Below are 13,252 nucleotides of genomic sequence, written 5' to 3'. Positions count from 1 at the left end.
TATTTGGGTTTAAGTCCAAATAAGTCCAAACAAATCTGAACAAGACAGAGGCAGGGTAGAAAGACTGGACTTGGAGCAAGAGTTGGTGCAAAGCTCTTCAAAGTGTCAAGTGGTATCTGTGGTACAGGATGCCACACAAAATGAGGTGGTATCTAGGCCAGGAAATTCAGTGGAAGGGATAATAGCGGAAAGTGCTGGTTCAAGCCCAGGCAGCATGGGATGAACGGATGGCACAAGTTGAGGTAAGAAATGAGCAGCGATGGAGAAGCATGCAGAACCAGTTCCAACAGCTCCAGGGACATGTGTATTCCAACAAGCAGAGAACAAAGAAGCAAAGCAGCTGGTAGTAGAGCTGGTAGTACCACCAGTGGATTTCATAGAGCTGAAATTGCATCCATTAGCTGAAGGGGATGATATAGAGCATTTCATAATGACTTTTGAAAGAATTGCAACTGTTATTGTTATGTTATTGGCCAGAGGAGCATTGGGCTGTTCCATTTGTTCTCCTGCTCACAGGGAAGGCTTGTAGTGCGTATGTCACTAGGATATTAGCGACACAAACGATTATAGGAAAGTGAAGGAAGTGATTTTAAGGAAATATGAAATCTGTGCAGAGACCTATAGGCAAAGATTCCGGGCAACGGAAATATGGCCTAATGAGACCCAATAAGAACCTTTGCCTATAGGTGTTTGAAATAAGTGTGTGTGTGTGTGTGTGTGTGTGTGTGTGTGTGTGTGTGTATATATATATATATATATATATATATATATATATATATATATATATATATATATATATATATATATATATATATAATCAAACACTTATTTCAAACACCAAAACAGTTGATTCACATGAGTAAAGGTATGTTATTATATTAAATATTATTTCTAAAATTGGACCTCATATTTTCAGATTTATGGCCATATTATTTCTTTATGCAGTGCTCTAGGTCAAATGGTGCCTCTTTAGCAGGAAAGCTGAGATTGGTCTGAACATTGTGATATGAAATATATGGATATCATGCTATACGTACACTATACTGCCAAAAGTATTCACTCATCTGCCGTTGCCAACATATGAACTTTGAGTGACATCCCAACCTTAATCCATAGGGTTTAATATGATGTCGGCCCACCCTTTGCCACTATAACAGCTTCAACTCTTCTGGGAAGGCTTTCCACAAGGTTTACCAGTGTGTTCATGGGAATTTTTGACCAGTCTTCCAGAAGAGCATTTATGAGGTCAGACACTGATGTTGGACGAGAAGGCCTGGCTCGCTGTCTCTGCTCTAATTCATCCCAAAGGTGTTCAATCTGGTTGAGGTCAGGACTTTATGGCCCTTGCTTTGTGCACTGGTGCGCAGTTATGTTGGAACAGGAAGGGGCCATCCCCAAACTGTTCTCAAAAAGTTGGGAGCATGAAATTGTCCAAAATCTCTTGGTATGCTGAAGCATTAACAGATCCTTTCACTGGAACTAAAGGGCCGAGCCCAACTCCTGAAAAACAACACCACACCATAATCCCCCCTCCACCAAACTTTATACTTGGCAAAGCGCCCTCATACAAGTACCGTTCTCTTGGCAACCGCCAAACCCAGACTTGTCCATCATTTTGCCAAATGAAGATGTGTGATTCATCACTCCAGAGAACATGTCTCCACTGCTCTAGAGTCCAGTGGTGGCGTGCTTTACACCGCTGCATCCGATGCTTTGCATTGGGCTTGGTGAGGTAAGGCTTGGATGCAGCTGTTTGGCCATGAAAACCCATTCCATGAAGCTCTCTACACACTGTTCTTGAGCTAATCTGAAGGCCACATGAAGTTTGGAGGTCTGTAGCGATTGACTCTGCAGAAAGTTGGCGACCTCTGCACAGTATGCACCTCAGCATTTGCTGACCTCGCTCTGTCATTTTCATGGCCTGCCACTTTGTGGCTCAGTTGCTGTCATTCCCGATCACTTCCACTTTGTTATAGTACCACTGACAGTTGAGTGTGGAATATTCAGTAGCAAGGAAATTTCATGACTGGACTTGTTTGCTTATGTGGCATCCTATCACGGTACCATGCTGGAATTCACTTAGCTCCTAAGAGTGACCCATTCTTTCACAAATGTATAAGCAGTCTGCATGCCTAGGTGCTTGGTTTTATACACCTGTGGCCATGGAAGTGATTGGAACATCTGAATTAAATTATTTGGATGGGTGAGTGAATACTTTTGGCAATATAGTGTGGCTGGTTTAGCTAAGATTTGCTCAGTCATAAAGAGTTATGTGCAGGGAAGTTGTAATATTATATGAGAGGCTACTTTCAGATGGGAGAGCAGTATCCCAAGGTCTTGTATCAAATTTCAATAAAGCAATGTAGAGGATGTTTGTGAATATGTAAATCAACATATAAAAGACAGTGACTACACATAGCAACGCTCGATTTAGGGCCTTTTACATGTAGGCTATATATGAGGCCCTACTCAATTCATGAGAAATTGGCTAATTTCACCTCCCTATTTCCCCCAAACTATGGACTTTGTGGATTTTAGAAGACAAATGCTAAGTTTTACAACATTTATAAAATAACACTTAAAGGAGCAAAAGTCATTTTCACACTATTTATGAAAGTGATTATTTTAATTTTTTCTATAAAGTGCAGCTCACATGAAAAGAAGAATCAAATTGCTTTTGCGGCCTCAAATAAACCAATTTATCCTCCACTGAGCAGGTCCCCCACATGGAGGCAGCCATGTTTAAAATAGATTTAGTACAGAATATCTTAAACATCCAGGCCGCTAGGTTGGAGTGTAATGGCTGTTTCATAAAATGAAGAAGAATCATTAGAAAATGTGTTTATTGCTCCTCTAACTACATAGCTAGGATAGTAACTTAACCTCATCAGCAAGCCTGCCATTTTAAGATTAAAGTTGTTTCCAGTTTCAAGTTTATTTATCATGTGCACAGAAAGTCAGATACAGTTGTATATTGAAATGCTTGTGCGAGGCTCGGGTGCTCTAGAGTGGTGCAAACTGCAAGTACAAATATATGGGGGACTAATGTGCATCAAGGCTAGTTAGAGAAAAGAAAAAAAATGAACAAAAAGAATATATAAATGTAACAGTATCTGTATAAATGGTTGCTGTATGCAGTGTTTAGGGACAGTAGGCATAGGAGTGTGAAATTAAATGAAATGAGCAGATAGAGCAACAGTGCAAGGTGGTTAGAACAAGTGTGCCAGTAAAATATTAATATAAAGTATATGGAGTTATAATAAATAGGATAATATATGGCACAGGATAATGTATTGAGACAGGACTGAATCTTTAACAGCAATACCACAATTGTAGTGCCTTTGTAAATATTGCAATATACCCATAGTGGTGACTAGATTGCAGTTCAGTGAGGATCATGATGGCCTGCAGGTAGAAGCTGTTCTTCAGCCTGCTGGTTCTGGACTGAATGCTGCAATGCTGCCTGGTAAACAGTGCTGGGTGGTTACAGTCATTGGTGACTTTGAGGACCTTCCTTAGACTAGAACTGTGGAAGAACTCCTTTAAGGCTGGGAGATTTTTGTCTATGATAAGTTCAGCTGTTCTCATGTCTCTCTGGAGGGCCTTATGGTCATAGAGTTTGCAGCTGCCAAATCAGAGAGTGATGTATCCAGTCAGGATGCTGTCTTTGGTGCAATTGCGGAAATTAGTTAGGATCTTAGGGGGGTAGTCCACACTTCCTGAGCCTTCATAGGCCTGATGAGCAGAGTTCACCACTGTATTTGTGTGAAAGGACAAGGTCAGTTTGTTTGAGAGGTGTACTCCAAGATCTTGATACTGCCAACTTGTTCCACCGCAAGGAGAAGTAAAAATGAGTGTTAGCTCAGTCTGAGTAAAAATAATGTGCTGTATGTATTTTGACCAAATCTTTTTCAGGTTTGCCTTGTTGAAGTCCCCAACAGCAATAAATACACTGTCCATGTATATTTTCTAGACCCTTAATAGATTCATACAGAGTACAATACCCAACCTTTGTCAGCTTGGGGAGGTATGTAAGTGACTGCTAGAAACTGTAAAGAGAACTAAATTTGAAAAAAAAAAAAAAAAAAACCTTTAACTGTAATGAATTCAACATCAGGAGAGCAGTGGTTAGCGGCAACTGAAACATCTGAACCCTGGTGAGTTCACCAAAACAGACCCCACCATCTCTGCGCTTACCCGTGTATATTGCTCTGTGCTGGTGGTGAATGGTGAAACCAGGTGGTGTGATGCCAGTGTTGAGATTGTAGTATCCAGCTATGTTTCAGTGAAGGCTGGACAGCATTTCCTGATGTCCCGTTGAAATCTTATAAGTGTTAAGTTCATCCTTTTCGTCCAGTGACTGCAGGTTAACTAGTAAAATACTTGGAAGTGAGGGATTGAAGCATCTATTCTGAGTTTGGCACAGAACCCCAGCACATCTGTCTCCCTTGCGCTTCTTCCTGTTCCACTGTCATATGTGTAAACAAAGAGAGAGAGGCATGGCAAAGGGGCATTTGCTGCTGGAACTCACGTGCAAGTCCCACGTAAAGTTAGCACTGAGTGATGATCTGATATTAATGAGCATCTGGTGATCATATTGTGTGATCAATGGGTAGACTTTAAGACTTAGCATAAAAATAATAAAATGCTTGGAGCTCTCACCAATGTAGCCATCCTGTGGCGCACCGGACCTGGATATATAAGCTAATACCCTAAGTGGTAAGCACCAAACATCAGGGGATGGTTTTATGCTTCATTCTCACTTATTGAGATGAAACTTTTTTTGACAAGGCCGTTTTGACACAGCTCTTTCTATGTCATAGAATTTGATAGGCAGTGCCATGATAATGTTAGTTGCACGATGCAGAGCCTCAAACAAATCCCAAAACATATCAGCCATGTTTGTAATTCTAACAAAAGGTTTTTGCAACAGAAAAGTGTTTGCCCTATCACTGAGAGATCGTGAGTTCAGTCTCTGATTATGCCACAGCCATCTGTGGCTGGGAGCTTGAGAGAGCAAAATTGGCTGTTCTCAGGGAGGGAGGGATGTATGGCATACTCACTCTCCCCTGTCAATTACAAGTGACATTGGCCAATCATGGGTGTCTGTGAGGGGTTGGATAGTACTATTCTCTGAGTGTGTTACTCTGCCCCCTGATGTTGCATGAGCTGCAGCTTGAAAATATGTAGTGATTGGCTGCATGTGCCTTGGAGGAAGCATGTGAAGGAAACACCTTGCCTTAGCAGCTGTTATGTGACAGGGGAGATTACCTGAGGGGTGGAAATTGGCTATGTCTATACTGGGGAGAAAATTGGTAACCCCCCCCCCCCCCCCCCCAAAAAAAAAAAAACTTCTTTTAGGAAAGCTCCCACACAATATTCTCATTTGACTTGTCTCCATAGCAACACAAAAAAGTGATGAGCTCTGGCATTTAACTCTGTGCTGTCCAGTTAAGGCACAAATTTTGTTTCTCCCCCAAATGTTCTCTCATTTTACAAGAAATTGGATATTTAATAGAAAAAGGCTGATTTCACAGTCCCTGACATGATTTTCATGACTGTGAATTTGGTAGAGCTCTAGCCATATATGAACAGAGCTAAGTGGACTACATTTTTGAAGCTTGGCTATTAAATATAGCCTACTAAATAAATGCAGTAATTGTTTCTACTATAATAATAATACTATACTATAATACTATAATGACCAAACATTCAGAATACATTTTTAAAACACTCTCCAGCTCCTTCAAGATGGCATATCCATATGTGCCATTTGCTGTGTCTCCCAGCAAAGTCTCAAGAGCATGGAGTAGATTCCAGGACAGAGGCCATTACATGAGAAGAACTTTACAGGGCTGTATAAGAGTATCAACCCAGCAGTAGGACTCGTATCTGCTCCTTTGTGTGAGGAGAAGTACTTGTGGAATATTAAATGACCACTGACCCTGTTCCTATGTTGACTAACTGAAAATCTAGTACTTATTGTAGGGTATTATTATACTGATGTTGACTGCTCCTTTGTTGACTAAAGGAAACTCTAGTACTTATTGTTTATTGCACTTTATTGTTTATAAAAATGTTTATTGTTGATTGTTGTCCAAGATAGAGCTTATGTATTTTGCACTTCTAGGCATCAGGATTGATCCTTGTATTTCAACAGCATTCTACTTCATTGGTATCTTGGACTCTAACCTACTGTACTGGCTAGGATGTATTCTATGAGTATAAAGCATGACACTTTTGTAAGTCACCCTGGATAAGAGTGTCTGCCAAATACCATAAATGTAAATGTGAATGTAAATGTCAGAGTCTTTCAAAATGACCTCCAGTAGGTATGCATGTTTCAGATCATACTTTCACTCCATGAGGGCTTGATGTCCTCTAGTGAGACCTGTGCTCACAGCCCAGCACTGTGCATCTTGACTGATATTCACCAGAGAATACCAGAATTGGCAGGTCTGCCATTGGGACCGCATCCTATTAACAGATGAGTGCAAGTTCACATTGAACACATGTGACAGATGTGAAAGAGTCACTGTAGTGAATGATATGCTGCCTGCAATATTATTTAGCATGACTGGTTTGGCAGTGGGTCAGTGATGGTCTGGAGAGGCATATCCTTGAAGGGTTGCACAAACTTCCACGTGATAGCCAAGGGTACCCTGACTGTTAGGTATCATGATGAAATTCTCTGAGCTACTGTCAGACCTTATGTTGGTGTAGTGGGCCCTGGGTTCCTCGTGGTGCAGGACAATGTCTGGCCTCATGTGTGTCTGGCCTCAATGTCTGGCCCAGAGTATGTAGGCAGTTCTAGGATGACCAAGGCATTGATGCCATTGACTGACCCTCACGTTCCCAAGACCTGAATCCAAATGAGAGCCTCTGGGACATAATGTATCATTGCATCAAACACTGCCAAGTAATGCCACAGACTAGGAGTTCAATGATGCCCTGATCCAGCTCTTGGAGGAGATCCTCCAGAACATCATCTGCTGCCTTATCAGGAGCATGACCAGATGTTAGGAGTGCATACAAGCATGTGGGATCCATACATGCTACTGAATCACATTACTTGCTGTGATGAAATTCAAGCACAATGGATTTAAATTTTTTACTTTGATTTTTGGTGTGACTTTTAATCCAACCCTCAGTGGGCCAATGATTTTGGTTTTCATTGACTGTTGTTAGGTCATTTTGTTCTCAACAAAGTATACAATTTATATCAATAAGATTTTCAACTTGAATCTTTTAATTCATCGAGATTTTAAGATTTAAGCGTTAATTTTCTTGAGCAGAGTATTTATTAAATGCATTATTATCTGCATTAACGATTTTGTGCAGATATGAAATCTGCTGTCATATAACTCATCATATATTTTGTAAAATATAATGTAACATTGGGGAGGTGAAGGGCAAACACACTTGCGAAGTGTCGGCACCTTGGACGTGAGAAGGAACGGAACTAACTAAGGAAGCCATAAAGAACGGGACGGATCGAATGGAATACATAAATACGTTTAATAACAGAAACAGACTAGCACTACAGAATGGAAATACGAACAAACAGGCTAACATATGAATAACAGGCAAACAGATTGAGGGCGAGAAATAGGCAAAAAGAACAAACACTTAGGAAAGACTAACGGAGAACAACGATGAGGAATGAAACTAGGACTAGCGGGGAATACACCGAACTGGGCAACGTAAGAAAAACAAACAATAACCAAGACAGACGACACAGGTAATCAGAACTCAAAGGAAAACCAGACAACACTAGCGTATAAGAAAAGGGGAAGAAAAACCTAAACAGAAGCTAAGCGACTGGAGAACACCGGACGAACAGGGAAAGCAGCGTAAACGAAAACACAGAGAAAGTAACACAGACTAGCGAACAGAAAAAAACAAACAAACTAGTGAACATAAACAGGGAAGGCACTATAGACAGAGAGGAGAAAATACATAGAAGAAGAAAAAGACAGGAGCTCAAGAGACTCTGTTGAAACAATGACCAGCAAATATGAGACGCAGGAATAAGGTTTAAATAGGACCACAATTAGGGACAAACTAGGAACATCTGGAGATAAAGGGGAGGAGATAGGGAACCATGGAAACAGACGAAAGCTGTTAGACACGGAAGTGATCAGGAAGGCAGGGAAACGGGAGATGCTTCGGTCCGTGAGCGTAACATATAACATCAAATAACAATATATAAATATACAATAACAATACTTATTATTATTATTATTATTATTATTATTATTAGTAGTAGTAGTAGTAGTAGTAGTAGTAGTAGTAGTAGTAGTAGTAGTAGTATCTTCTTAGTCAAATAATGGCATTGTAACATTTTAAAGATACAGTGGTCAGTTTTCTGGTTTGACATAAAATCACTGATTTAACATTAGAACAAATAAAGTTACACTGAAATGAAAAACCACTGTTTTTCAAGTGAAGTTTGATGCGTCACAAAGCTTCCTTACCATTTGAAAAACGTAAGTTGAATCTAAGATTGCGCCATTCAAGATGGCCACCTTGTTGGTCACGTGTCCTATAATTGGCTCACTGTCTGCCAAACTGTTTTCATTTTATATGGTTGTTTCCTTACTTTTGAGACATTCTGTATTTCTCTCAAGCTTGAATTATACTTCTGTGTCTGCATGTCTGTGAACACGTGTGGACATTGACGTAGATGTCTGCCAACATTTGCAGTAGGTGGCAGCATCCAAATTAGGATATACCAAAAATGAACAAAAAAGGACATTTAATTTTTTTTTTCTAGAATTAGCAGCTTTTATCTCTTTACCACCTTGCATAGTCGACATCCTAATTTTGAATTTAAAATATTCCCATTTCTAAGTATACATACCTTCATTTTTAAAAATATCAACATATTGTTTAAATGTATTTATAAATATATAATCAAGTAGGCACCTGTTATTAAACTCTCAGTAACCTTATATTTTTGTTATCATTGGTAGCCTCACTTTTAAGAGAAATTGAAATTGCTTTGTGATCAGATAAATAATAATCAATTGAGATGTCTGAACTATACTGAATTCTATTAAGTGATAAAAGCCAATAATCAATATGTCCCAAACTTCAATAACTTGTAACTTATTGCTAAGTAAATTGAAAACTTTGGAAGTGCTGCTCTTTGGCGGTAGACTATCAACAGAATCATTTGGAGTCTGATTAAAGTCTCCTATCATCAAAAAGACATCCATGTATTTCTTTTAATCTGATAAAGTTGAAGTAATTTTCTGAAACATATTTAAATTAGCAGGATAACGATTGTGAACATAAACATTGCAAATCTGAATTTTTTTATCATCTAATTTAACCACCATTATATTCCACCTTCTGTCTTCTGAGTAGATCGTCTCCAATACATCCCTTTTGTATCTATTTTAAAAGAACTGCAACACCACCTGAATGGCTTCAACCATGACAAAAACATAGCATTTTTCACTGTTCTTTTCAAATTTTGAATCAACATCTCAAGAATAGATTTCTTGAAAGACTTATTTAAGCCTCGCTATGTTTACAGAAAAGAAAAAAAACCTTTTTTTTTGTTATGCCTCTCAAACCTCAAACATGAAGAGAAAAAAAAGTAATTTCCCAAATTTATTATGTCATAACTAACAAATATAAAACTTTAAAAAAAATCTCTCAAACAGAAATTTAGCCCATCTGAGTGCTGAACAAATAAACTCGCAGAGGCCATCGTGTGACAAGACTAACACTGTAATCTGTAAGACCTGTAAAACTGCCCATATAATTAATTATAGCAATAGTTAGCAGTCAGTTGTCTTACAATTGAATCTTTTAAAGTTTGTCACTGACCACTCTTCAATATAAGCAGGGGCACCTCAGTAATATGCCTTCTTGCCAACCTCTTTTGCTTTGAGCACCCAAGGCCATAGTTTGGTTCGAGCTGCACTTTCGTCTGGTGGCAGGTCTTCTTTAATGCGTAGACAGGTAACTCTCATAGACAGGCTTCTCTGATAGACAGGCTTTTCTCATAGACAGGTTACTCTCGTTAACGCCATGTAGGCGCCTGCATTTGTAGCTGTTAGCCTCCAAAAGCTGATGTGTCAATTCTTTGTTTTCTTTTGTCAGCGTGGGTGGTCTTTTCAAGTGCCACAATCTTCTCCAAGTGCAGGGAACTGTCTTTAAGAAGTTTTCCACAGTTTCACTCACATAAATAAGAGCGTGATCAGTGTTTTTACTGTCAAATGCATTTTACTGTCAAATGCATTTCCATTTCTCCAAGCCACTTTCTCAAATATGATTTCAAAATTAGCAGAGAGTGACTGGATGGCATACAGCACCTTACTCGGATCAGTTTCAGAAGGTGTTGTTTTACCTCTCTTTGACACAGGGCTCTTAATAGGAGAGCAATAAAGATGTGGCAAAGATTCAATAGCATCAATTTCTTAGCTCACTTCTTCCATCAGATTGGTGTCTTCCACACTGGAGAGGAAGAGTTGTTGCAGTTTTCTCAAAAAGTTAAAGTCTGGTTTTCAAACAAGAAGTATGGAGTCAAGAATTCCTTAATAGTTTTGGATATAAGTGCTTGCCTGCAAGTGTATCTCGGCTGAATCTGAGGACTACACTTCCAGCATGGCTGCACGGATCAGCTCCATCTTGCCCTCCCCCCCTTCCAGTCCACTCCATCTTCACTTTCAAGTGACATCACTTGATGACATGATACACAACTGTTTCTGGTATTTTATGGACCTGTCAATACCCAACAGCATTAACCCTACGGTTCTTTTGTTCCTTTTCTTGAGAAACGCATGCCACAACGATAGTTTATTTAGTCATGTGCATGTGAAACAGGACTCAGAAAGACATGTTAAACCCATGCATTTACAAATGTGTGCAATGTATTGAACATGAATACTGAAATGGGAGAATTATATAAAAAAGTAACAGACACAAAATGTTGAAATTCAAAACAAAGTTGAAAATAAACTGCTGCTACCACCAACAGCTATTAAACTAAATTAGCTGAGCCAGGGCTAGGCTTATATCAGCACTAGGCATACATCACATGCTGCGATAAGAAATGTCTTCCACATAGCACACCTGGGTTTCCTCACTCTGAAAGCTGTATGTCCTTGATTCCTCTGAGTGCATTTAAAGAACTGGTACATCCTTGATGTGTTTGAGTCATGGCTTGGAGGATGTATAAGAATTGAGAAGGCAGTAATTACACTTATGAAATGCACCCCTGGTGTATCCTTCCAATCAACGTGTGCCACATTTTGAAAAAAAATCAGAAGTGGACAAGATGAAATGTAAGTTGTATTTATCCCATTAAAAAACATTGAGCATAAGGTAGTTTTAAACAATATGATTAACCCAGACAAAAAAAAAAGATGCAACGTTGGCCATTCTAGTGTTATTTTTGTAATAGCTCCTGCTTTTTGGCCTTGCAATGGAACAGCTAAAGAAATAATTCGGCAAAAAAATCTAATTATACAGCATTTTCCACTTAATCCAGATGTAGTCAATTTGTCAAGATGCCTGCAGTGCACACATTTCTTCTTTAGTTTAGACTTTGAGATGCTAGGCTAACATTGCTAACAACACCAGAACTCAATTATCACCCATTTCTGAAAAATGTCCAAAAACCTCTCTCAACCTGGTCAAAATAAACACGGGTTAAAATTTATTCCAGCCAGATTACTTGATGTGGTTTAACAAACAGTATGAGTTCATATGAAGTATAAAAATGAATAACACTTGATTACATGTCTGAAAGCTGCAGACCAGCATTTTAAGCAGCAGTGAAGTTTCATTTTCATTTTTACAGTTCATAATTGGTCCTACTCTGTATTAAAACATGAATGCGTTTTGATTGGATTAAGAGAAGTTTTCGATCTATGATGAAATTGAAGTTACATTTCTCATTCTCAGGCACACAGGGGACAGTGTCTCCTGTTCAAGATAAGAAAACATGGGATAATCTCAAGAAGAAATGCATTGTAATATTATTTGCTTTTTGAGGGAGAGTGAGTTGATGTTGGAGTCCATACAGTAATATATGTAACTCTGTTCTTTAGGAGTGCAAGTGCCCATGTTCAGACTAAGGGCAAGCAAGCAAACTGTTCCTATTTAGTTTGTACTTAAGGAGGTCTATGTCTCCCCCAATCCTCAATTCCTAATCCAAGAAATAATAATCCAAGAAAAACAATCCAGGGCCAAGGTCAGCAGTTGGTAACCCAAAGAAGGACAGAGAACAAGTTGTAGTAACTTCAATTCAATTAAAGGTAGCATCTTAAAATGAGAAGTTAGGCAGTCCCTCTACTCCTACCACTGTCCACATATCCTTTACATTTAGACAAGGGTGCACAGAGTGGATCCTAAAATCACCTTCTAGGCAACCACTTGCTTTAAAATATTAGTGCATTAAAATATTAGATTGCTTTAGCTAGTTACTACATTAAGTAAGCAACTACAATTAGATGGTGACATTTTATATATGTTTGTGTGTGAGCGTGTGTGCTTAGATTCCTTCCTGTTTAACTATACAAAAATAAATAAGTATCCAGCTAGCTATGCAGTACGGATAAGCCTCCTCCCCCCATTTGGTGAGATACTTGTACAAACTTTTAGGCTTTTTGGCAGGTACTGCATCTCTCTTATGTTCATTCATCCTTGAATCCTTCTGCGTTCTTCTTCTTCTTGTTTTATTGCATGTCCTGATTGATTGATGACTTATTGTTAGATGTTACAGCTAATATTTTACATGCTGCTCCCTGCTTTCCCATAAGGGAATGTGTCAAAGACATCAAACTCCTTTTTTAAAGAAACATTAAAAATACAGGAGCTTTACAGAACAATATTTGAATGGGAGAGCAGTGGGAGAGAAGGGCAACATATGGGGTAATCCAAGAAAAAATGTGTTGATAGGTATGGAACAGATACAGGAAGATATAACCTTTCAAAGACAGGGGGGGAGAGGGAGATAAGTGAGCGATCTTGTTTTCTTGAAAAGCTGATTGAAAAAACTAATTAAAAAATTCATTGAAACCAATTAATTCAATAAACCTTTGATTGATGATGCTTATGTCCTTAATATGCATGTGTTTAAAACATTTAAACATTTAAAAAGCAAACGTGTTAAAATATTGTGCACTCAACATAAGTATTATTATGTACTGTGCAGCTAACTACTTTGAAAATATTAACATAGAATTTCATTGTAATAATACAATGACTGTTTAACTATTTACACTATTTACAG

Source organism: Electrophorus electricus, chromosome 8 (assembly GCF_041902795.1).
Source record: "Electrophorus electricus isolate QZ-2024a chromosome 8, ASM4190279v1, whole genome shotgun sequence".
Taxonomy (NCBI): domain Eukaryota; kingdom Metazoa; phylum Chordata; class Actinopteri; order Gymnotiformes; family Gymnotidae; genus Electrophorus; species Electrophorus electricus.
The sequence above is the reverse complement of the archived record's forward strand: the minus strand, read 5'-3'. Positions refer to the sequence as shown.